The 25,482-nt window shown below is 39.2% G+C and overlaps 1 protein-coding gene across 1 annotated transcript in view; it reads right to left on the minus strand.

The window, feature by feature from the left end:
• The window catches only part of DAP (death associated protein), a 56,421-nt gene that overhangs the window by 23,873 nt on the left and 7,066 nt on the right, over window positions 1–25,482 (minus strand). The window lies entirely within an intron of this gene.

Below are 25,482 nucleotides of genomic sequence, written 5' to 3' on the forward strand. Positions count from 1 at the left end.
TCTTTGCACCCTCCTTTCAGGTATTTATACATATTGATAAGCTCTCCTTGAGCCTTCTCTTCTCCAACCTAAAAAGTCCCAGCTCTCTCTAACCTCTCTTCATAGGAGAGATGCTCCAGTCTCGTAATCATCTTTGTGGCTCTTCACTGACTGGACTCCCTTCAGTAGTTCCAGCTCTCTTGTACAGGGGAGCCCAGAACTGAACACAATGCTTTGGCATACCAGCCACTCCTCCCAGGTTGGCATCATCTACAAACTTGTTGTAGCTACACTGCCCCATCATCCAGCTCATTAATGAAGATGTTGAACAGGATTAGACTGGACCCGGTACTGACCCCAGGGGTACGCTGCAAATTACTGGCCTTCAATGAGACTCTGTGCCGCTGATCACCACGCTCTAGGCCTGGCCATTCAGCAAGTTTTCAACCAACTTGGCTGTCTGATCATCCAGCCCATACTTCATCAAATCCTTGCTATAAAGATCTTACAGCAGACAGCATTGAAAGTCTTACTAAAGTCTAAGCAGATAATACACAAGGCTCTCCCTTTGTCTACCAAGGCAATATTTTAATCACAGAGATTTAACGAGTTTGTCAAGCACAACTTCTCTTTGGTGAATCCATGCTGACTACTCCTATCACACTCTTGTCCTTCTAGTGCCCAGAAATTGTTTCCAGGATTAGCTGCTCTATCACCTTCCCAGGGACTGAGGTGAGGCTGACCAGACTGTACTCTTCTGGCTCCTCCTGACTGCCTTTTTTTAACTGCTTATAAATATTGGGAAAATTCTTCTTTCCTTTGTTGAAAGAAATACAGTTCTTACACTAGGAGTTTCTCTTAGGTTCTCTTGTTCTCCATGTAGAGCAAAGTTGAGATATATACATTAGATTATGCAGTGATTATTTTACAATAAATACCAAAGATAATTATAGAACTATGAACTCATGATCATGATACACACATTTTTTTATGGTTTAGAATTAACTATGTGCATGTACATTCCTCTATTAAAAGCAGCAGAATAGGAAATTTCAGCAGTACTACACTTGCCCCACGAAAGAAACTTTTTATATGGATAAGGTCTTAAAAGTTATTATCCACAAAAATAGTTTTAACATAGACCTATTTGCACAATGGAATCCAGTTTCCTCCTTCCTTGTATTTATGAACCCAATTCCTGTGTAAAACAGTTCAACCATTCTAATATCCTTATCTAACAGATGAGACACTTCTGGGGTATGGAACCTTCAGGAATTATTATATGGAAACATATTTGAAGGGGTATGTCTAACACTAAAAATGTGCTGTATCACTGACATAAGGTCTAGATAAACCTTGAGCTCCTTGAGACTGCCTGGGCAAGATTCATGTAAAATTCCTGCAAGGTAAAGAACTGGTGAAGCATGGACCTCCACAGTTAAACTGTTCATCTTCATAGAAACTGCACTGATTAAGAGACGCTAGAAACTTAAAACTGGCGAACTTGTGACTTTGCAGCATCTAAGTCCTGTGAAAATTAACTTGTAAACTATTTTTTTTTTCATTTATGTTTTCATGCTAAAATAAATGGTACAAACCTGTCCGAAGGTTGGGTGGTTGCTGTTTAACCCCACTCTGTGGTAGACCAGAGTCATGACAGAGAAAGTGAAGTCTCTGTCAGAGTTAGACCAATAAATTCAAATATAAAGACTTTAAAAATCCAGTTCTTAGATCAGAGAATAGGGAACCACTGATAAAAGTGACACACAGAAATAATTCTAAAACTGCAACAAATACATATAGGCAAACAAACAAAATTAGTGCCTAGGAACTTCCTTTTACTTCAGTAGGCCTGAGGTGCTTCATCCTGTTTATAGCTCAGACGCAGGAACCTGCAACATCCTGATTAGCTAAGGGATGTTTTCTGGGATCAGCTGGTTCTTGGAGTTCATCAACTAAGGGAAGATAAATGCAAAAAAGATACAGACCTTAAAGAGATGTACAACAGAAGTAATGCGGTGGAACTTACATGACATTATTCACTTGGACACCTCTAGCTATACAGAAGTCAGAGAATGTTACCTCTTCACTTTTTAAAAATTCATCCTGATACTTCTTGAAATATTCATGCATGACTGACAGCAGAACTGAGACAGTTCTCACCAGAATTTGACTTTCTCCACATCAATGAGACTGCCTACCCTCTGCAGGTAGAAGAAATCTCTACCACAGAGACTGCTTATCCCCTGGGAAACAGGGACATAGCCCAGCTGTTTGGATAACTAACTTCAAGGGAAGGTAAGTTGTTCTGCCATACTGAGGGCAGAAGCAACTTTAAGAAGCAGTAGCATTGCCACAGCTTATAGGAGACTCTCAACTGCTGCTTCTTTGTCAAGAATGTTCCTCCGGCATTTGTGAGCGTAGCAAAAAACCCATGAGATCTTGAGGTGACAGCATTGTTCCTATGATGGCCTAAAGGCACAGGCAAGGCAAGATGTGCAGGCATCTTGAGGTGTGAAATGTAAGCCTGAATATTTCAAATATAGGAAGATCCACAAATGCAAAAGCTCATCTACATTCCCAGCTATGATAGGAGGTCTAACGAGATACATTAAATCACAAATGCTTTACCTACAGGCACAAATGGTGTATCTGGTACACACATGCTAAGGCAGAGCAAATACAGTTCACCCTGTGAAAGATTCCTCAAAGTTTCATGGGCCAAATGGGACTGTCCTGCAATTTCAGCAGACAGCAATATCCCCCAAAACAACATATAAAACACCAGCTATTCTTTATCATCATTGCTTCTGTGTGCTGTCTCTACTATACACTGTTACAGAGGAAAACCCCAAGAGATCTGAGTGCAGAAAATATGAGCTTCACAGGCCAGGCACAATGGATTAAGACAAAAGACAGATTTGTGAAAGAAAGGTAAAGCCACCTGAAGCTAAAGTAGAGAGAAACATAGCACAGAGTGCTAAGTGGTAAAATACAGGCTGCAGATGATGAGGCTGAAGAAGACATTAGACTAAGTTTTACAACTAATACGCTACATTTCTCTCATGGAGTCCTGGTGAACCGCAAGCCAAACTTGAACCAGCAGTCTTCCCTGCCAGCATGTAAAGCCAGGAGTATTTTGTGCTGGATATTATCCCTGTCTGCTGAACACTCACTAGACCACATCTGGAATACTTCATCCAGTTCTGGGCTCTCGACATAAGACATCAATGAAGTGGAGTGAGCTCAGTGAGGGCCATCAGGACCCTGAGGGTGTTGGACCACTCATCCTGTGAGGAAAGGCTCAGGGAACTGGGTTTGTGTAGCCTGCAGGAATGAAGGCTTTGGGGGAATCTCACAGCAGCTGGCCAAGGCCTACAAGGAGGTTACCAAAAAGACAGAGCCAGGCTCTGAACAGTGGTGCATGGTTGCAGGACAAGAGACAATGGGGATATACTGAAACAAGGGAGGTTCAGATTGGCTGTGAGGAGAAACTTACCATGAGAACAGCTGAACAGTAGAACAAGTTGCTCATAGGGACTGCATAGCCTCCATCTCTGGAGGTTTCCAGCACCTGTCTGAATAAAGCTTTGAGTATTCATTCTGGTCTGAGTTCATAGTTAACCCTGCTTTGAGCCTAGACTGCAGATCTCTTGAGGTCCTCTCCAATCTGATATATCCTATGATCTGGAGCTTGGACTGCATTCATAAGATGTTATGGTTTATAAGAAGCTTAGAAGCATACTACTTTAAACCAGGTAATCTGCACCAGGCCATTTGTTTCTAATAGTGACCCAATAGCAGACCTCTAGCAAAACTGTTCTTATTAAGGAAGCATACAGTGATCACTTCCCTGCTATTCATCTCATCAACAGCTCTTTGTCTTCATCTAGTCCCATCATGCTTGGTAATCAGTTGAGGGATAAGTCTCATCATTGCCTTTGCTGTCAGCATACATCTGAAATTATCTCCAGATTAACTTACTCTCTCATCCAGCATGTATCCAGGTAGAACACAAGATTCTGCTAATGGTATGTACATTGTTTAAAATTAAACAGACTGTTGAAACTGATAGAGGAGTGGCATGAAGGTGTGTATGAACTGGATGTTACTTCATGGAATTTAGATGACTCTGTCAACTAATAAATAGATAATAAACAGAATTAACAAATTGCATTGAATGCTCAACTCATCTTTTATACTTTACCGTTATGTAACTCTGTCTTCAGTAAACAGAACAGACCTTTGGTGATGAATTATGCAGCCCTGTGCAGGAGGAGTTCCTCTTGCTGTAACAGTTGAAAAGGGTTTAGCAAATAAGCTAGGGAATCCTCAAGAGAGAAAACATCTAGGACTAAGGGCATCCAGTGATTTCCCAGAGAACGTGCCAAAGCTATACTTAGCAAATCACACAACCAAACTTCTCACAGATTATACTTTTTTTTTTTTTGCTTTTTTTAAATGGTGTCCAATTTTAGATCCTCAATTCAAAGAAAGAATGTCCAACACAAATAAAGGTAATAGGAGCTATGCTTGGAAGATACAAAAAGCTACATGCAAGCTAAGTATTCTAATACGACTGCGTCTTACGGTCAAGCTGGCCAGCCAACTAATTGTACTCTCTGCACTTTTAACATTAAACTCAGCCTCTTCATACCTTAAGAACTGATGCTGGAAGCACCACTTATAATCACCATGAAAAAGCCCATGAGGAAATAATCCAGAGACCGCTGTGAAAAAAAGATTTTCAAAATGTAATAAATAGAAACTAGAGCCACAGGAAATTCATTGGGGATTAAAAAAGGTTGAGTGAGCAGCTGCTTAATGGCATTAATTCTGTGAAATAAAGCAAGTTCTGAAGAAAACTTGGAGAGCTGATCATGCAACTAAGTCTTTCAGTGAATATATAGATGGGAACAGATTTAACCCTAATTCTTAGGTTTTGTTTGTTTGAAGTCTTACTGTTACTTTAAGACAGCTTTTGTGCATATAAAGCTTCTGTCTAATAATAAAGAAAAGTTAACTCTGAAAGAGTTGTTATTCACAAACATCTGGAAGAACAGACAGGTTTTCCACAGCTCCTGCTGCTTTTAGAAGAAACCACCAAACCAAAACTCAATAAAAGTTTAGTAGATTTTTTTTTTTTAAAGCTTAGTTTGACCTAGTAACATAATATTTCTTGCAGCAAGGTAGGAAAAAGGAAGCTAGCTTTTTTTATTCTTCTGAAGATCACTTTCACAAGGGATGCAGGGCTGCACATAGCTCATTAGATGGTAAGCCTGCAGGGGGTGAAATCTTCTGCAAGTTTGTTGTTAAAAAGCAAAGTGGGAAAACAAATTTAATCAGATAGCATCATACTGACCATCACACTGATGAAGATTTGTAGATTGTTATATTCACTGAGAATATCAGTTGCCTAAACCAGAAGAGCAAGTGATAATAGTAATGAGCTGTCATTCTCCGCACTGGCGTGAGGTAAGGACACGCTGCTAACATCTTGTGCTTAGTTCTTGGCCACAAAGGAGCAGTAGAATTAGAAGCAAATAAGCTTTTCTGCACTCCCTTCTGCTTCTCGAGTTTAATCTCTCCTGCCATTCCACTTTGAATCTTGATTTTTGATCTCCTCCTTCCTCTACCTCTTTCTACCCAGGTCCTTATTAATTTCACCAGGCTTTTCTCTCAGTTTTCTGCCCTATCTGGTGCAGTCCAGGTCTTCATGTCACACTTAGACAATTCCACCTTCCCATTATCTTTTCAGACAATTACAATCTTTTCTTCCAAGACCCTCCTCCTACTCCCTGAACCTCCTTTCTTTGTCCTAGAAAGATCTTTAATTCTTCCCCTTATTATCTAGCTCTGATAAATTACTGATTGGAGACATTAGTCCCTGGATATTTCTACAGACAGGATTCTCTGCTGATTTACTTCTTGTTGCAGGATCAAAAAGAAACTTCAGGAAGCGGAACATTTCCCTGCTGCTGCTATGCAGTACCGCTCCAGAGCTGACAGCAGATTGGAGAGAGAGAGGGAAAAAAAGCAATTATTCAGGAAAAAAAACCAAACGCCTACGTATATTTAGGTGTTGACTTAACTTCAAAGTTCTGCTAAAAATCTTTCTGGTACTGTTGCACAGTTTTGGCCACTGTCACAAGGCTGATAAACATTATGCCACTTCTTCCGAAAATCTAAACAACTGGTAGAACAAAGCAAAAATAAGAAACTGGTGGCAGCTGCCTACAAAGAAAGAACTTAATCCAGATCAGTGCCTGAAGTCTTACCTTCCTGAGAAACCATCGTCTTTTCTATTTCAAAGCCAGTCTCAGTGCACTGTCTGCCGAGGTTATGTTAATTTTGGAGAGAACCAACTGCATCCTGTGGCTGCCTAAACGGTAATGCCTAATTACACTAGTTTGAAGTGATAATAATAAAACTTGATGATTCATACAGTTGGTTCCACATTTATCTACGCCAGTTGCCAAGCAGCTCTTTTCAGTCTTTGCTTTGATCAGAGACTGTGACCTTGCTGTCCTTTCAATACCAACTGTAAAATAAGCTTGCAATTAGTTCTTTAAAGTTCAAGTGATTCTAATGAAATCTCTTATGACCAAAAATGCAAATTAATACTTTAGCTCTACATCTTGATAGTTTAGGGAATTCAGATTGTTCTCTGTCCCAGATATACTAGAGTAGGGAAGATAATATTAACAGGACCAAAACCATCAGAATCAATATACTGACATGTTGCCAGAACTAGCAATATTTTTTATGCCTATGTTAATTAGCAAAGATTATAAAAAAAATACAATAGTTTTTTAAAGCATTTGATGAAAAGAGCACAAAACTTGCATTGTTTCTACATAAGCAAAATTTATAGGCAGCTGTTCCTAAAACCGTGCATGTTTCAGCTATTCCTTTCTCATTAAATCAAACAACAGTTAGAGCTGAAAGCAGTTTTGGTACCAATGTATTTATCATGTTTCCCAGCACATCAAGCTGTCAGACTAACAATTAGTTTCATTTCAAATTAAACCTGACAGGCAGTCCCTTGGTGAAAGAACATGTGTTAATTTCAGTAAAACTCATATCTCTTCTCTTGCAAAGTATCTCCTTCATCAAGCACAGGGCTTCTGCAATATTCTCTTCCTGCTACTGTTCTTCCTGTCATCCCACAAATTCTTGCTGAGGACACAGCAAACCTCTAACTTACCCTCAAGTGGTACATGAAACAAAGTTTTCCTTCCCTCCCTAAAGAAGCAGACATGAAATCTGGACTTATGTGTTCCCGTCATTCACTAGCATAGATGCTAATAATGTATAAAAAACAGAATGGAAAACTCCTACATTTGCCTGTTAAATAAGGATGACAACACCCTCTGAGGCACTGACATTTAACAAGTACAGTACCCTCAATACTTCATTGCTTATCCTCAGACAGATTCTTCATCTGTCCATGCCCTTACCCTTTTGCAACTGAGGCCTACAAAGTAGCTGCAGGATGGGGTAACAATAACCAAAATAATGCAGTGAGGACGCTTGATATTTAGCTACCAGAAACCAAACACTGAACGACAGCTGTCTTGCCATATCTAAGTGAAAAGAAACACTCAAAAGAAACGCCAGAAAAATCAACCTTGAAGACTTGGTATTTTTAATTCAGTATCAGCCAGTGTTCCCCCTTGTTCACAGGCTCATTGTGCCTCAGGAAGAGGTGTCAGATACACAATAGTAAACAAACTATACAAGAATCTGATTGTAAGGAAATTTCTTCCTTCTATATCACAAGGAGGCTGGCATTTTTTGAGGAAGGTAGTTTATATATAAATGAGACTATAAACATTGCTATTGTGAGTATTTTTAAACCCTCCAACACGCTTGTTTGCAATGACATCAAGCTTCTAGGTCAAATGTGCTTCAGCCAAGCATTTTTTTTTTCTTGGATTTTTAAAAATACCATCAAAAGCTATCCAGTGCTCTGAAACTTCACCCCACAAAACAAAAAACAACATAATTAAAATACAACCCGTAGAAATATAATCACAGAATTATTTGGGTTGAAAGGACCTTTAAAGATCATCTAGTCCAACTCCCCCTGCCATGGGCAGGGATATCTTTAAGAGTACTTTGATCAGGTTGCTCAAAGTCCAGTCCAACCTGATTTTGAATGCTTCCAACCATGTGGTATCCACAACTTCCCTGGGTAACCCGCTCCAATGTGTCACCACCCTCACTGTAAAAAAAATTTAAAAAATTATTTCTTGTATCTTATCTGAGGCTGCCCTCTTTCATTTTAAAACCATTAACCCTTGTCCTGTCACTATAGGCCCTATTAAAAAGTCTGTCCCCATCTTTCTTATAAGCTCCTTTTATATACTGAAAGGCTACTCTAAGGTCTCTCCAGAGCCTTCTCTTCTCCAGGCTGAACACCCCCAACTCTCTCAGCCTGTCATCACAGCAAAGTTTTTCCAGCCCTCTGATCATTTTTGTGGCCTTCTCTGGCCCCTCTCCAACAGGTCCATGTCCCCCCTGTACTGAGGGCTCCAGAGCTGGACACGGGACTCCAGGTAGGGTCTCATCAGAGCAGAGTAGAGCAGAGGGGCAGAATCACCTCCCTTGACCTGCTGGTCATGCTCCTTTTGATGCAGCCCAAGATACAATCGGCCTCTGGGATGCAAGCACACATTGCTGGCTCATGTCCAGTCATTCATCTACCAGTATCACCGTGTCCTTCTCTGCAGAGCTGCTCTCAATCCTTTCATCACTCAGTCTGTACCAATACTGACAAATGCCCTGACCTAGCTTCAGGACCTTGCACTTGGCCATGTTAAACTTTTTGAGTTAATACCAGCCCATTCCTTCAGTCTGTGTGGATCTGTGCACTGGATACAGGTTCACAGTGGGCCCTGATGGAGCACACAGCAGCAGAGGAAAGGACATTTGTACCTCAGTGGTGATAACCCTGCACTAGGGAGCAAAGGTCTTAAGTTTAAAGACAGATAAAGGGGGAAAAAGAAGTGTTTCAAGCTAGCACGTCCACACCTCTGCTTACTCCAAGAGCCTAATATCAATCTGATTACCTTGCAGGGCTCCTCCATAATCTCATCTCACCTGGGTTGAGTTGAAGCTAGTTTGCTGTCTTTAAAATGTGCCTGAGTCCCTGAAGAGTTTGTTCATATATTTCCCAGAGCAAGAGACACTGGAAATACCCATGGATAAAATGTAAAGTGGCCCCTTGGGCAAAAGAACAATTGCTTGCAACTCCTCTGGGGTGATCAGACAGGTAGGAACACAATCCAGCAGTATTTCACAACCGATTTTTTTCATAGGCTGCTTATAGAAGTAAACATTTATGCTGCTTTTGTTTACTACAATGAGATAATAAATTAACACAGTCGTGGTTTCTAACTCATAACTGGGCTCCTATAGACAGAATTACTCACCTCTACAGAAACATGAGGGGAGAAAAAGAAGGCAGCTTTGTCCCCCCGCAAGGCTCTTAATTTTTTTCTCCTCAAGAACATATCTCAAATTGGAGTTCAAGGGTTAGCAGTATAGCACTACAAGCTGGTTCCCAGCTGGCCTGGAGAGTAAACACGGGACTCAAAACTCTGTCTGTCAATAACCTCAGGCAGCAAATTCCTCCTTGCTGGTAGAAGCGGGGGAAGGAGGTTAACTCACACTCTGGCTGTGTCTAGACTTCAGGCATTTTATCTCTTAACCAGCACAAAACTGCATTAGCCCGTGGCCAGGGCTCCAAGGTGAAGCTTGTAACTGAGGCAGAGCTACCGCTAGAGACTTAGCTGTTCTACCAGTTGCGTGACTCCACTGACAGCACACTCACTGTCTCTACCTCCACCTTTCTCTCTCCACTGCCATGATGGAGACAGGAATCCAGTCAGGATGGCAAGGTACCACATGAATATTTCAAACAGTAACCAGACTGCCAGCCTTTTGGGAGTTATTTCAGCGTGCGAGGCAAGGCAGAGACTACAGTACAATTGAAGGAATCTCAGTTTCTCACATTGCTGTGGTATTTGATGATAAAAAAACTCTCTATACACAAACAAACCAGTTTGCTAGGAGACCTACCAGAAAAGCCTCAGTGATTTCTTGTAGTTCATTAGAGAAAGGCCACATTATAAATATTTCCTTTTATTATGTTGTGTTTTCACTAGATGTTCCAGTCTTATGTTATGGAAGATGATAAATAGAAGCATCCCACATCACCTCTCTACATGATTTACTGATACTTCTATTTGATCCTTTTTATTTCATAGTACTACAGGATAATTTAAATTGGAAGGACCTTGGCAGTGACCAGTCCAACCTTCTGCTCAAATTGGGGCAACCTTGCTGTGACTTGGCAGTCAACTTTTGCATATCATCACTAGCATGGGTTTTTAACTCCTTACGTCTAGTCAGAACTTCTCTTGTTGCCATTGCCAGCTGTTGCCTCTTACCCTTTCATTGTGGACTTCTCAGAAAAGTCCACTGCCATCCTCTCTGTAAGTGCTCATTAGGTAGTTTATCTACTAGATAATGCAGTGATCAGGTTCCCTAAAAGGGAATATTTCTCCTTGCTTGTTTCAAACGCATTTTGAAAACGCTGGTACGAGACACCAGTTGCTTTGAGCAACCTCCATTTCACTAACATGCTAATGTACCCTAGCAGGTGAGAAAAGCTTGACTTTTTATTTCTTTCGTGCCATTTCACCACTGATATATCTGTGCCCAGCCCTGTCCCGCACTCTCCCAGCTCAGCCTTTCACCTGAACAGAGTATGGCTTTGATTTAGGAGAATAATCAGAGAGTAATTTCCTTGTCTCAAAACCTATGAAATGCTATGTAAATTAAAAAAAAAACCTGAAGTCCCACATGGATTTAAAGAAATAAGGCTCGCTACTGTACCAGGCTTACCTTTATGCTGTAATAGTAACCAACAGTTTTGCTATTCCTCCTCCAGCTCTTATCTCCCAGATTGATTAAGACTCTTTCAGGACACCATCTCCAGAACAAGATCATTTCCAAATTATTGCAGGATGCCTAGCAGCAGATGGACCACAGACTTGCATCCTAAATGAAAATCATCACACCAAGAGTGCAGGAGGCAGGGGGGTGAAGAGAAGCTCATTACTGAGTATAAAAAGTCACAACATCAAGTACTACACACTGAATTAAAGCAACTCTACTCTGCATAAAGATTTTTCAGGCTTCTTCCCATACAGCGATATTTCATCCCTTCTGACAGTTTACTTAAGGGAAGTAAAAGTAAGTGACAGATGTACAGAACCAAATTAAACTTTTAGATCAAAACCATCCATATCTTGACATCTATCCAAAGGCTGACTAGTCTCACTAGAATTTATTTGCAGAGACTATGTTAGTTAGACTAACACGTGGCACTTAAATTTTTCATCTATATTTACCAGGTTGTTTTCTCAGTTTTCAACTGGAAAAACACAGACATTTCTCCACAAAATCTCTGCCAGGTTTGTGGTAAAATTTGTTTTTTTCAGACAATTCTTACATTTCCTTCCTTTTCCATATTTTGAAAGCTAAAACGTTTTTTAGGTGGGTGTTCTTTACCTCCCTTTTAGTCAAATTGATCTTGGCAGATCATGAATCATCAACTAACACTACAACTTTTATCTCTTTTCATCTCAAGAAAGAGGAAATCAAACTGAAAAATGTATAAATCAAGGTTCTTCTCCTCGCTTTTCATCCTTTTCTTGTATCTGCTAGAAAAGCTCAGTCTATATTTATGCCCATGAGTAGTCTAAAGAACCAGGAAATAATTAATCATGTCCAATTTATGCCACATATTAAAGATAATGGATATAAATCTAAGCAAAGCCTAGCAGACTTAAGGTGCTAACTCAAACACTGCTATGCCAAAACTGTGCTCCTGGAAGCATTCCTTGGCAATCAAATCTTAAAAAAAAAACCAAACCAAACCAAAAAGACAACAAAAAAACCCCTTATACGTATGTCTTGAATTCCTCTCCTCCCCCTGCCCCAGCTAATTTTCAGAATCTAGCCAGGAGATATTTTCTAAAGTACTGTAAACAGTATCAGTGTTATGTCTGAGCAATTAGATTTACATTTCCTCTAGCCTTTTTTGCCTAGGGACTCTTGCAAGATTAAAGGTATTAATAATATCATGTGCAACCGCAGTTAAACTAGAGAACAACACTGCTTTTGAGTTGTTCCCTGAATTTGCTATAGAGCCTACAGATATGCTACAGACCAAACAGGCGTGGGATGCAGAGACAAGATCCTCCTCCAAGACTAGGGAGACAGGCCTGTTGACACCAGCCCAGAGTCTAACCTACTTATGCTACTTACAATAGGGTTGAGAAAGGCAGCAATTTGCTAGAATAATTTAGAATCCAGTTTTAAAATGCCTTCCTAGAAGGTATTCTGACGCAAGCTTCCAATTTTTCAAGTCCCTAAAAATCAGCCACAAACGTTCTGCAAACTCCTGCAGCAGTACTACTTGATTGCCTCCATAATAATGCCACTATGGCCACTAAGAAACCAAATTTTCAGGTTCTCCTCTTAATTCAGTTTCAATACTTAAATCTTTCATAAGATCACCATTTCCTCTCACCACACATAACTCTACTGAAATGGCAACTGAAGTCAGCATTAAGTCAGTCTGCAATTAGCTGTACAGTGTTAGACCACATATTCACCTTGCTGACCATAAGCAGGCAGCAGAGGACACATGGGGGAAGGAGATGAGGATGGACCATGCAGAAGGGCGCTCCTGAGAGCACCCTCCAGGAATCTGCTGCTCAGGAACTTGCCAAGCCAGAGGCTATGTCCTCGTATTTTGTAGCCCTCAACAATCTATTGTCCATTAATTTTCCAGTGGCTTTTGTAATTCAAAATTTCTTCTTGCAGAGTTTAGTGATATCTTTCTGGAGTTCCTCAAGCATTGGTAGGGCATTTAACTAAGCCAAACAGCTCGGTATCACCTGCAGACTTAAGGGTTTCACTGTTTATTTTCTTGCTGAGGTCACTGATAACAATCAATGCTCTCACTGTTTGCATATACAAAGTCATATGTCTACTATTTCCATAAATACTGCTTTTGTTTATTTGTTTAAATCCTAATGCATGAATATTTGGGCAGAAGCTTGGCTACTGAAAGGTGAGATGGTTTATGGAATCTCATGGCAGCAAACACTTGCTGAAATTACCGCAGGCTAAAGATAAACACCAAAGATTCAATAACTCCAATGCTGGAAAACATTATTATAAACACAGTGCAAATCCAGGATGACTTCTGATAGAAATTCTGCTGTTAGGTTCCTCGTACAAGCACTCTGTCCCATTTGATAATAGTCTTTTTCACCACATTTTGTAGTCACATAATTAAGTTCAAATAAAAATAAATGAATTCCACTTGTCTCACAGAAGCTATTTACTTGCCGAGGTTTCTCCCTTAAATAGGTACAAAGAAATAACTTAGAAAATGAAATGGTAAAAACAAGCAAATAAAGAGTTAATTTTTTTCAGCAATGTGAATGCGGAATTAAATCAGCATATAAATCTATTATGTAATTCCTTTGCATATTTTTGCATGCCACCCAGTGAGTGTAACAGTGTTAGAAAACTTTAGCTCAGGATTTTCTAGACAGAAAGTGTTTTCACAGTCAAGTTACTGTACAGTTAAGTCAAGGTAGAGGTTACATACATTAGCTAAATATTTGATATGACTGGTGTTAAATCGGAATGAATGAATGATCAAGTGAAGAAAAAAACCTGTCAGTCTATTTGGCATGCACAGAATTCCAAATAAATGTAAACAAGGCTCCTCATTAAATAAAATGAGTTACCATGGGATATGGCAGAAAACACTCTCGAGGATCAGAAACTGGAAATAAAGCATAGGAATAAATCAAATATAATGATGGAGGTTAACAGTAGGATCCCACACGAATCTTGAAAAGGAGTCTAAACAGCAAGATGACAATATATGCTAATGTTAGTGAATTATTCAGGATAAAAAAAACCTGAATGTATACAGTTACAAGGAATCTCAAAGGAATGATGGAAAAATAAAGAGAAAGAGAAAGATGACACCTTGATAAATGGAGAATATCCACACTGGGAAAAACAATCCTAACTGTACATACATACTGATGGGCACTAGAACCATTATTAAACTTAAAAAAAAAAAAAAATTGGAATCGCCGTGAAAAGATTTTTGAAATCAGCAGCTTAATACTCTAAGGGCAGTTAAAAACACAACTGGAACCCAAGAATAATTAAAGAGGAGAAAAAAAAAAAAAAAGCAGAAAAATATAACTATGCCCATGTGTAAGTTTGCAGCATGCTTTTACCATCCACACTGCAATTCTAGTTGTACCCCACAAAACCAAACAAAAACATAAAAGAGAACTCAAGGGAAAATACATAGTAGAGACGAGAAGGTAAAACAAATACTGTTATTCACTGTTTCTTAATACATAAGACTTGGAGGGCACAGGAAAAAGTTACTGGGCAAGCAAAAATAAAACACTTTCTGCAGCATACACAACTTTGAGTGTGGTGCTGCCTCCACAGGAAGACCATTATCAAGGTAAGATACGTAGACATTCCCAAAAGAGGGCTAGAGAAATTGGAATGAGGTCCAATGGCAGGAATTTAATACGATCAACAAGCTTCTATCAGTACTTTGGGTTGCCAGGTGCTGGGAGGGTTCCTTGGGCTCATTCTACACTGTCCCTTCTTGCCCCCTGCCCCAACTACCACCTGTTGGGCAGCACTGCACAGGCAGGCGAGGAGAGACATGAGGACGGACACGAGCTCTGCGCTGGCCCTGCACAGTCACTCATTCTTTAAAACAGAAGAGGAAGGAAGAGATTACAATCAGGTTATAAGTCCCCCTTTCCTTCATTGTATTAATAGTTCTTTATTGTTGTAGAAGATGTGGCAACAGGCCATGAATTATACAGTGAACTATACAGTGTATTAAAAAGCCGTTAGCTAATAAACCTATATAAATTTAAAAAAAAATGCTGGAGAGGAAGATAAAATCTGGTGAATAACTGCAAGCAGTTATCTTCCCTTTCCTCCTCCTGTTGGTGGTGGAAAACAGCGTGCGCCAACTTGGCAAATTGACTCTTCCCAGTAAAAGGTATTAAAATGTGAAAGATTTACCAAAGCAATTAAAAAAACCCCAAAACATCAAGACTATTTGGTATGCACAGATTTCCAAAAAATGCAAAAAGACACCTCAGTAAACTGAGTTACCATGGGATACAGCAGGAGACACTCTTGAGGATCAGAAGCTGGAATAGCCAAACACAAAAATGACACATCACTGCTACAAAACATATGTGACTATTACATATCTATTTCTATCAGAACTATGCAGCTCCTAAAAATCAGTTTTATTTAATTCTCTGTGACACCGAAAATATAAAAGAGCCAACAGGTTGCCCAGGGAGGTTGTGGAGTCTCCTCTGGAGACATTCAAAACTCACCTGGACACGTTCCTGTGTAACCTCATCTGCATGTTCCTGCTGCGGCAAGGGGATTGGACTAGACGATCTTTCGAGGTCCTTTCTAATCCCTAACATTCTGTGATTCTTTGATCATCAGATCAGCTAAGTTGTTAGTAAGCTCTGCATTGAAGGAGGAACACATATACAGAGGTCTCTCAACATTAGAACTCTTTTCACACACACAAAAAAAACCACCACCAACAACAAAAAGTTATTTTAGGAAAATACAATAGGAAGAGGACAACTGGCAATCACTAACATGGACACAATTTCAAGGGCAAGACACAACACAAAGTAAGAACACAAACACTGGTAAACGAGGTATCATAAAGGAAGAGCCCCCAAAGGGCAGCAGCAGGAATAAATAATACATTATCAGCAGGACCACACATTTTCTGTAGTTGTGCTTGCTTACAAGATATGAAGGCAAAATGTTGTATTAGCTTCAAAGCCATCTACGGGTCATCCAAACCATCCCAGTACAGGGAAGGAACCAGAACAGCCAGTGTTATGAGCCAGGAGGCCTATTGTTTGGAGAAAACAGCACAACATGAAACTCCACTCCTAGAAGCTTCTGAGGTTCTGGCATTTTTTTCCCCCACTGTAAACTGGAATAAAAATAAAATATTTCAAACACACCAGCAGAATTAAAATTGTGTAATGTTTCAAAACAGGAAATGAATTCTACAGCAGTTTTCAAAACAATAAAAAAGAATCATAGAACGCTAAATTCCATTTAGTCAAAAGCCTTCTAATTGGCCTTATGTGGAAGAATTTGTGGTAATGTTACTAGTGTCTCTGTTGATATAAAACAGCTTACAAATGGCTAGATACACTTTTCCTCTATAATTACAAGTTACGATGATCCCATAAATAAAAGAAGAGTCACAGAAGTGTAAACATACCCAGTTCTGTTTACTGAAATTTCATTCCATCACATCCAATATAAAAGCAACATTTTAACAAACAAGCCAAACAGGGCTGTGCATTAACTGGTCAGTTAACTCATTAGTGCTCCACAAAGCCAAAAGTCTAATATACTGTATGCAAATGAGTTGCTTATTAGAAACAATATCCTTTTGCATATTAGCAAATATGCTAATATGTTGCATGCAAAAATAGAAGAGTAAAAAACCAAAACTTTAGTAATGGCAGCTTTCAGACTCAAAGTAATGCAAAATACTCATGATCATTCAAACAACCACCAAGCAGTAAACACAGTTTATCAATGTATGTTCTAAACGCTAATGCGGCGTTACAGTCTCCGGAGAGTGACCATCAGGACTGGAGGACAATCAAACTCATTATCAGTATTTAAGGTGTACAAGGGTGCACACACTCAGTAAAGACATTTTGGTTACTGAGTATTTTGAAGACTTTCACTAGTTCCAAATACTCTCAAAAGAGACACTAGAACTTAAGCTGTCCTAGCAAAAAAATACAGCTTGGCTCTTCTACTGTAGTACCTGGAGATCTGCTTGCTTTTTTTTGTTTTAATCAAAAAGAAGGCTTTAGAGTAGGCTTTGGGATGCAATGGCAAACAGCCAGCACTGCAAAGTAAAAAAAAAAAAAATAAAAATGCACCTCTCTTATATACAGGCACCTGTATCTGTCATTTTCCCAGACTAAAATTTATAATTTGGGAAGACACCTAACCTAGTCATAGCCTTGCACATGGTCATTTGCAAGCTTAATGCCACCTACCCCCTTCCTAGAGAGGCTCCCAAGGCAAGCACAAGGAGCTCAGTTGGAATTAATGATCCAAGAATCAGGGGAGCCAGAGTCCACCTGCTGCAAAAGACACTGGTGAAACCAAACACACTGGGGACCCCCTGATGTAGGGCTGAAGGATGGGGTGCTAGGTGAAGCATGCCATGGGTCTCTCCATAGTTGCAAGCTTGCCTAGTATTTAATTATTGTTCTAAGAATCTTCGGGAAAATATCAAACCACTTTGGTTGTACCCCACAGCAACAAAAAGAGCTCTTCTTCAAACATGTTAACAGCCCCAGGCTCACCATGTTATATCTATTCTAAGGAATGAGTCCCAGAGAAACTGAAACTCAGAGCTGAGATTTGTATTAATGTTGCTAAAATATTTTTCACTAATTGCCATTTATATAACAGGATGCTTGTGATGCCTTTCTGAGAGGAGATCTCATTAATGTTGATAAATATCTCAAGGGTGGGTGTCAAGAGAATGGGACCAGTCTCCTTTCAGTGGTGACCAACGATAAGATGAGGGGCAATGGGCACAGACTGAAGCACAGGAGGTTCCATCTGAATATGAGGAGAAACTTCTTTGCTTTGAGGGTGCCAGAGCACTGAACAGGCTGCCCAGAGAGGTTGTGGAGGCTCCTTCTCTGGAGACATTCAAACCCCTCCTGGACACATTCCTGTGTGATCTGTTCTGGGTGAACCTGCTTTAGCAGGTGGGTCAGACTAGATGATCTCCAGAGGTCCCTTCCAACCCAGCCATTCTGTGATTCTGTGACCAAGAAATGTTACAGTAAAATCAGAAGGCAGCAAGCCTACTGCAGTGAACGCTTTCCCCATCAAGTAATGTGCTGCAATGAACATCTCTATCAAATGCTACAGCAGACTAAACAGAATGCTGATAATAATAATACAACAAATGTTTTCAGCACTGTCTTTATCTCCCACATATCTCCTGCTGCTAGTAGCAGTGTCATTGGAGAAGCAAAGTGAAATCCTGTCTTCTTTGGCTCAGTGACGGTTAACAAATGATAATTCTAAGTTTATTTTAATATTAAACTGTTTCAAAGTTCAGTGCCTGATGCCACTGAGGCAGAAGAAACTTAAGGGAGAGGAAGGTGCTACTTGAAAAGTCAGATCCCCTTCCTTGGCACATGTGGTGTCAATTTCACACACCTCCTACTCATTTTCAGCTCCTGGTGGCTTCACTTCAAACGCAGGTTTTTGAGTCTAAATAAATGAGTAGCATCTGGTCCTCTGGCAGTTTTTTCTAGTAGAAATTTGTACCTTTAGCTTTAAAAATGTTCTCATTGTTGCTGGACACTTAAATAATGAAAAGCATATGATTATACTTTTGGAGCTGGAAATATTTGTGCTTTAGAATGCCTATGTAATATCTGCTTCAACACTGTCTTTGCTTTCAAACTGGCACGGTGACCTTCATCCCGTGCATTCCACTACTTCAGAAAAGTATCAAGAGAAAAGTGCAGAGCAAAATGCAACTACTCCGGCTATTAGCTTAAGATACTTTACTTTTCCATACAGATGTGGAACGCCATGCCAGTGAAGCTGTATCACTCACAAGATACTACTTCCTTCCCATACATTTTCTTCTCGCCTATGACTAAGATTTTCTCACTTTCCTCATCACAAGGAATACAAATTACAGACTTTCATACTTTTAAAAATCTTTTTTTTTTTTTTTTTTTTTTTTTTTTTTTTTTTTTACACCAGCTTGGCTGGCAATTCAACTCAGACTTCCAGCTAATTTCTTAAGACAGCATATGTTTCTTCGGGACCAAACCCGGCCATCGCTGAGCTGGATGGTGTATCTTCTGTTCACTCTGAGATATCAGATCTTTTTTAGTTCTTTCACACATGCACACAGTACTTGAGGAATATGAAAAGAGCTATCCATATAATGTCATAACTAGCATCTACATCGATGGATTTATCAACTTACTGCTTCAGTCATCAAGAAATACTGGAAGCATGAAACAGTCTTTCAGAAGACTCACGTCTCCCTGTATGAGAATGCTTCATTCATGATCTTATCTAGCTTTTTCTCTATTCCCTGCATTCACAGATATTTTCACTTCTTAGATGGAGATATTCACAGCCTCTTTTATTGCCTTACAGTAGTTCTGCATTTAAAAATCAGTACTTCATATTCTATTATCTATAGATAAATCTATAGCCATATATGCATTTGAGTGATTCAACACTAGTCACAGCAATTACTTTGCTACTTCTCCAAGTAACTGGTCATGTGCAGAAGGTATTATCCTGAAAACTACATGAAAATTCTAATATTGCTTTTTGGTTTTATAGTTAAACAAATTATGCATACATAAACTTTATTAGATTTCAGCATCTCCTAATCATAAAAACTCTATGCAAAAGATTAAGACCTGAAGATGAATAATGAGGTGGGAAAATGCATTGAAGGCAATATCACTTATATAAAGAAGAGTGTGACACTATTAAGAAGCTATTCCCTTAAAACTGGGAAGTGATTTTTAAGTCCAAAATAATAAAGACAAGAGGGAGGAGGGGAAGACAAACAAACAAACCAACACAACAGCACAAAGGACCTTTTAACCCAACACTTAAGTGGCCTTGCTGCCAGCACAAAAGACTCAGTCAATCCTCTACCCAAACTTGCACATTTCCTCTCCAAAAACTTGAGCAGAAGATGTAGCAGCCTGTCTGTTCCCACTTGTCTCTTTCTTTTAACCCTAAATATTCACCATGCCCACTTGCTTTTCCAATATTTTGGCTTTATAGATACATGAACACAGGCAGAGTAGTCTTTTTTCAGCTTTGTGTTGGTGAACTATATGGGAGAAATGCTAATGGTCTATTCACTCGAAGTACTTAAGGAAGCACAATGCTACCTGTTCACAGAGGTTTGGTTTCAATATTTAACAACATATAAAGTTGCACACTTTTTTTTTTCCTTACAACTCCCAAGATTTCCCTCTGTGAAACACCTGTTGTCTCTACAACAGACAACATTAGAACTAACTGGACTTAAACACCTCCATCCATGGTGGAAACTACCTCCTACTGGAGGGGTGTGCAAGAGAGCTGAACACCAGATGTCATTTGGTGCTGGCCGTGCTGAAGGGCAGCTATTTCCAAAATAAAGACTCAAGACTTGGACTTTACAGTTCCTGCTCCTGCTAAATAACCAGAACAGAGTGAAATACAAGGGAGAGAAACAGTTTCAAGCATTTCCATATTTAGGGTGTAAACAAACATACAAACCTGCTCTAATGGCTTAGTTCTATAATATACATTTTAAAAATTGTGACAGAATTTTGGACAACAAAGGTCATTACAAGGCAAAAAAAAATCAACATATTTCAATGACAGCAAAATCTTCAGTAGCAAATGAGAAATGGAAATCATGCCTGTGGCTTCTTTCTTGTCAGTTGCAACAGAGCAAAGCGAGAGAAAGGAAAAACAAGTTTAATCTTGAATGAAAGTATATACCCACATCTTGAATTTTTGAGATTTCCACCACATGCCTAAAAGAACAAAAGCAGGCGCAGCTTAACTAGCATAGTCAGACTTCAGAAGTAACACAGAGATACCTGAAGGACGACCCTGGCTTTCAACAACTCCTCTCATGCCATGGAACCACGTAAGTCCCCAGAGCAGCTTTTTAACATACGGACACCCATTTGCTTCATTAGCATGATTTTGCTTTTGAATCACCACATTCTAAATTATCCTCTTAATTTTTTTTTATTTTTCTTTTGCCCAGTGAATAAAGTTAGGGCAAATATCCACATAATAAACTTTATTAAATTCCGGGGTGTATAATTTATTCTTTCTGGAGCTAATGGGAAAGTCAGACATAGTGCCAGATTCACAATGTTCAAGTAAGCTTAAGATACAAAGCACATATAATTTACATATATATATACTGAGAAACCACTCTACTGCATCAATATTCACTAATTAAATCACTGTGATTACCCACTTAGTTTCAGCATATAACAAAGGAAAAGGAGTCTTTAAACATTAAAGCCTTTGCAGTTTACCCTGTTTGTTAAAAGACAAAATGAGCCAGATATTTGCTTTAAATTTGTTTTTAAATCCAGAGGCTGATATTTAACTATAGTTACTTCTTCTTTAGGTCCAAGACTGACAGTTATTGAAGCTCTTGTGCAAAACTGAACAAGCACTCACTTCAATTTATTTGTCTTTCAGGAGTCTTTATTATGGCTTGAGTCAGATGCTGACATAGGAGTGAGTGTGTTATTGCAAACCTCAGTTAAACATGAATTCTAATAAAGCACAGGACTGTGAGTAGCCTAGTTATTCCAAATATTTTCTATGACAACATACAGTCCTCACAAATAATGGCTTCTATTCATAACCTTACTTTTAATTATATGTTTCACCTTCATCTAGCATCACAAAAAAATCCTTCTGGCAGCAATCAGTATGACTGGCAATCCATCAAAAGTGCAACCATATCCAAATACAAATAAATGCAAGTCTTGAGTGAACACAGAAACATAAGAGAATCAATAACAGAACAGACAACAAGTTCATCTAGCCAATACCCTGTCTCCAACCAGACTAATCAAAATCCCTGTTCTCCTGAATTCATCCTGAAGACCCCACCTCACAATCAAGTTCACCACTGACATCTTGACTACAGTGGTGCCACCAGCTCTGGATGCCATGCACATTTTCTTAGTTCATCTAAACCAAATGATGCAATCTCTCTCTTCTATTCATTGAGTCTTCTCCATATAACCACATCCAGCCATTCTTCTTTACATAAAACTATATTTATACGAGACATATAAAATTATTTCCATTACCAGTCAAGGCTGAAAACTGCCCTGTAGGAAAAGTTTAAATTCATATAAAATCATCTTACCACATATTGTTTTAAGGGATCACAAATCACCATTATGACAAGGTAGCCTGCCATTTCATGAAATGGTAGGTTGTCACAACAATTTTATTTTAAGAACCAGAATGACTAAAATACTTCGCAGAGTAAATTACAGTAACTGAATTGCAAGTTGCTAAACTGAGAAAAAGAAATGTCAAAGATGATATACCTGGTGAATGTTACTTTAAAGTCACCTTTATCACAGGACAGTTAGCTACTTCAGGGGCATTTACCTGTATGAGCTTTGTTTACATTAAGACTAGAAACACTGACTCAATGTCTTTTTCTGCAAGCACACTACAAAAACAACACCAGCTGTCCCCAAACCCACAAGTACTTTTATGAACTCTAGCCAAAAGCTTTCTTGCTGAGCAACTGCTCAGATTCGTGCCACCGTGGGTAGTACATGTACTCCCAGGGAACTCTGAGACAGGTCAAAATCTTCTGCCACGATTTACTGCCAGTTCCATTAATCTGTCCTCAACTAAATCTGCAATGAGATTAAAATAATCACTCGATCATCCTAGCCTCCCTCTTCACACACACGCACAAATTTATCTTCTATTATTTTCCCTGGCACCATTGTCAGTCACCCATATCACCTCATAATAATTCCCTGAGGTCTGTTAGCTTCTTTTGACTTTGAATGCAAGAGGGAGTAGATGTTGCATCATGTTGATGCATTGTTCCATTGATAACACCACCTTAAAATGGTTGTCTCAAAATGGCAAAGACTGAAACCCTGAGAGTAGAAAGCTAAAAACACAGATGTCCCCTTGATTAGTAATGGGACACAAAATATCAGATAGCAATGACCAAGAAATACATATATATCAGTGCCAGAGAAACCAGAACAGAATGCTAGTAGCCTCTTCTCTCCATCCTGATAAACCCATTCCCATCTCCAGGTAACCCTCCTTCCACAGACATTGGAAATCCAAGTGTTTTAGAAGGGCACTGTGAATCAGCAGCAACAGAGACACAAACTCCAGGGGACTGCATCTTCCAGCACAAAAGCAGACAACATTCTGCAACTGTAATTTAATTTTCAGAAACAACAACTTTATGTACTATGGCCTGTGGAGTTTGCTTCTCCTGTCTATGGCTAAATAATTTCTTGCTCACATTTATATCTTGTATAGCCACCAGCTGCAGTAGTACTCCCACAGGAGGCTACAACAGGCACATTAAACCCTTTCCCTCACAGATGCAAAGGTCTCTCAGTTCTACCAGGAAAACAACTTCTCTCAGGCTTGTAAATCAGCTTACAGTTTTGTTTTATAATTCATGCTGGTTCCCATCTAACTACGCTCCTTATGTTCTTCCTGCACTTTCCTTCTCAAGGGGATTACATCAAAGAAATAAAAAGCTCACACCAATGTTTTTGTATAAATATACAGGCTCAAGAATAACTGTATGCACAAGTGCCTAATAGGAACCGATAATGTATGTTCTACATAAAAACAACAAAAAACACCAAAAAAACCCAAACAAACAGCCACAAAGTGAGGAGCACACTCTGACACTCCAAGTACATATCTTGTCAACAAACTGATCAGGTGGCTGAGTGAACAGATGCACCAGTTCGCTATTCCCTAGTAAATAAAGTAGCTCCAGAGGTCGTTAAACTTTCTCTTCTGGCTTTAAAGAATGATAATTGTTCCTAGACTTGCTTTACAATATTAATGTGTAATGCCTATTCATTAGCATCTCAGATCAGGAGTGCACTTCTCCTTCTGATTGTACTGTTGGTCACAGGTTGTTTTGCACTGTGGACTGGTCTCAGAACACCTGACCTGGACTTCTTGCAGATGAAGCTAAACTGGAACATAAAGACCAAGGAGACACCTAACACAGGCCAGCTAGGATTGGCCCTTCAGTCCAGAAGGCCAGACTAAAAAATTTCCAAAATACACACAGTGGGAACATGAAGTCCTCAACTCTGTTTCCCCCTACAGATCTGCTCCTATTGTGCCACAGCACCTGCTAAACCAGACACAGCCACAAACACCAAGGTTAAATTTTAACTTTTCCCTACACTATTTGAGCGAGTGGGCAACATTATAATCTTGTTTGAAGAAAGGAGTAAAGCAGATAGCTATATTGTAACAGAGGTTTAGATCTGTGAACAGGCATAAGAAGTCTTCTCATTTGGATGCTAAAGAGATTCTTTCACCATGATGTTGGCATGCCAAGGAAATGCAAGAATAAGCAGGCATAACACACATCTTAAATAAAAGGATGTGTCCCCAAACACAGTTTAATTAATCACAAGATATAATTTCTTCCTTTGGACAAAACCTGACTGTAATACAAACTTTGCTCCAACTTAAATTCCACGGAACAGAAATAAAAAATGACAATAGAAATACAAGGTGACCAATTTGCTTAATGAATAGTATAAAGTATCATTTTCCTGCTTTTCATTTGAATATATTAATTAAAATTACTTTTCCCTTCTAACACTCATGTTTCCTAGTCAAGTTTTGATTTAGTAAATAAACATGTTTGTTCCTATTTACACAGATATTTTCACAATGCTTATTACCATTGTAATAAAATAAACATCATATAAATTGGTCTACTTACCAAAGCACAAGAACGGCTCTGGGTTTTCTGCCTTGAGCAAATAGCAACGACAAACCCATGCAAAAAGCTATTAATAGTTCATAAAATATAGCCTTGGCTACAAAGAAAAACAGCTAGCCAAGGAAAGCAGCACAAAACCAGGCGGCTTTTGTATGAACAGAAACACAGCAACAGTCCACTGAACCTTCCTGCTTTCATTTCTACACAGCAGTTACTAGCAGTTTTAAGCAGATTTATTAATCTACAGTAACAACTGTTTGTTTTGGTATCTTCCACCACTAAAACTGCTAAATTCTCACTTAAAAAGAAATTAATAAATTATAAGAACAAATTTAATTATTAATTAAAATAAAAGTAGATGACATTAATAGCATTTCTTTTTACTTGTCTTTTAAAAAGCACCATGTTGTGAAATACCTCACAGAGACAGGATCATGGGCCAGAGGGTAGAAGGAATCACCTAGCACACAGCAAGACGACCTCATATGCAGGCTGACAGCCTAATACTTGTGATCAAATATGCCTAGACTCTATAGCTCTGCACAGTGTGAAAAGACATTCAGAGATTTTAGGAAAGCTGATATCTTACTTTCACTGTACTTGTTTCTCTAACCTTCTTACCTGGTAAAATCATTTAAAGGAGGCTCACCAAAGTAAGAATTCCCCAATTGCCCAGTTCTCTTGAAGGAGCCTATAACTTGCTACCGCTTGAAATCAATTTTATGATACAAAACCAATCGTATCACTGGTTTGCTACCCGTGAG

The sequence above is a fragment of the Patagioenas fasciata genome, chromosome 2 (assembly GCF_037038585.1).
Source record: "Patagioenas fasciata isolate bPatFas1 chromosome 2, bPatFas1.hap1, whole genome shotgun sequence".
Classification (NCBI taxonomy): domain Eukaryota; kingdom Metazoa; phylum Chordata; class Aves; order Columbiformes; family Columbidae; genus Patagioenas; species Patagioenas fasciata.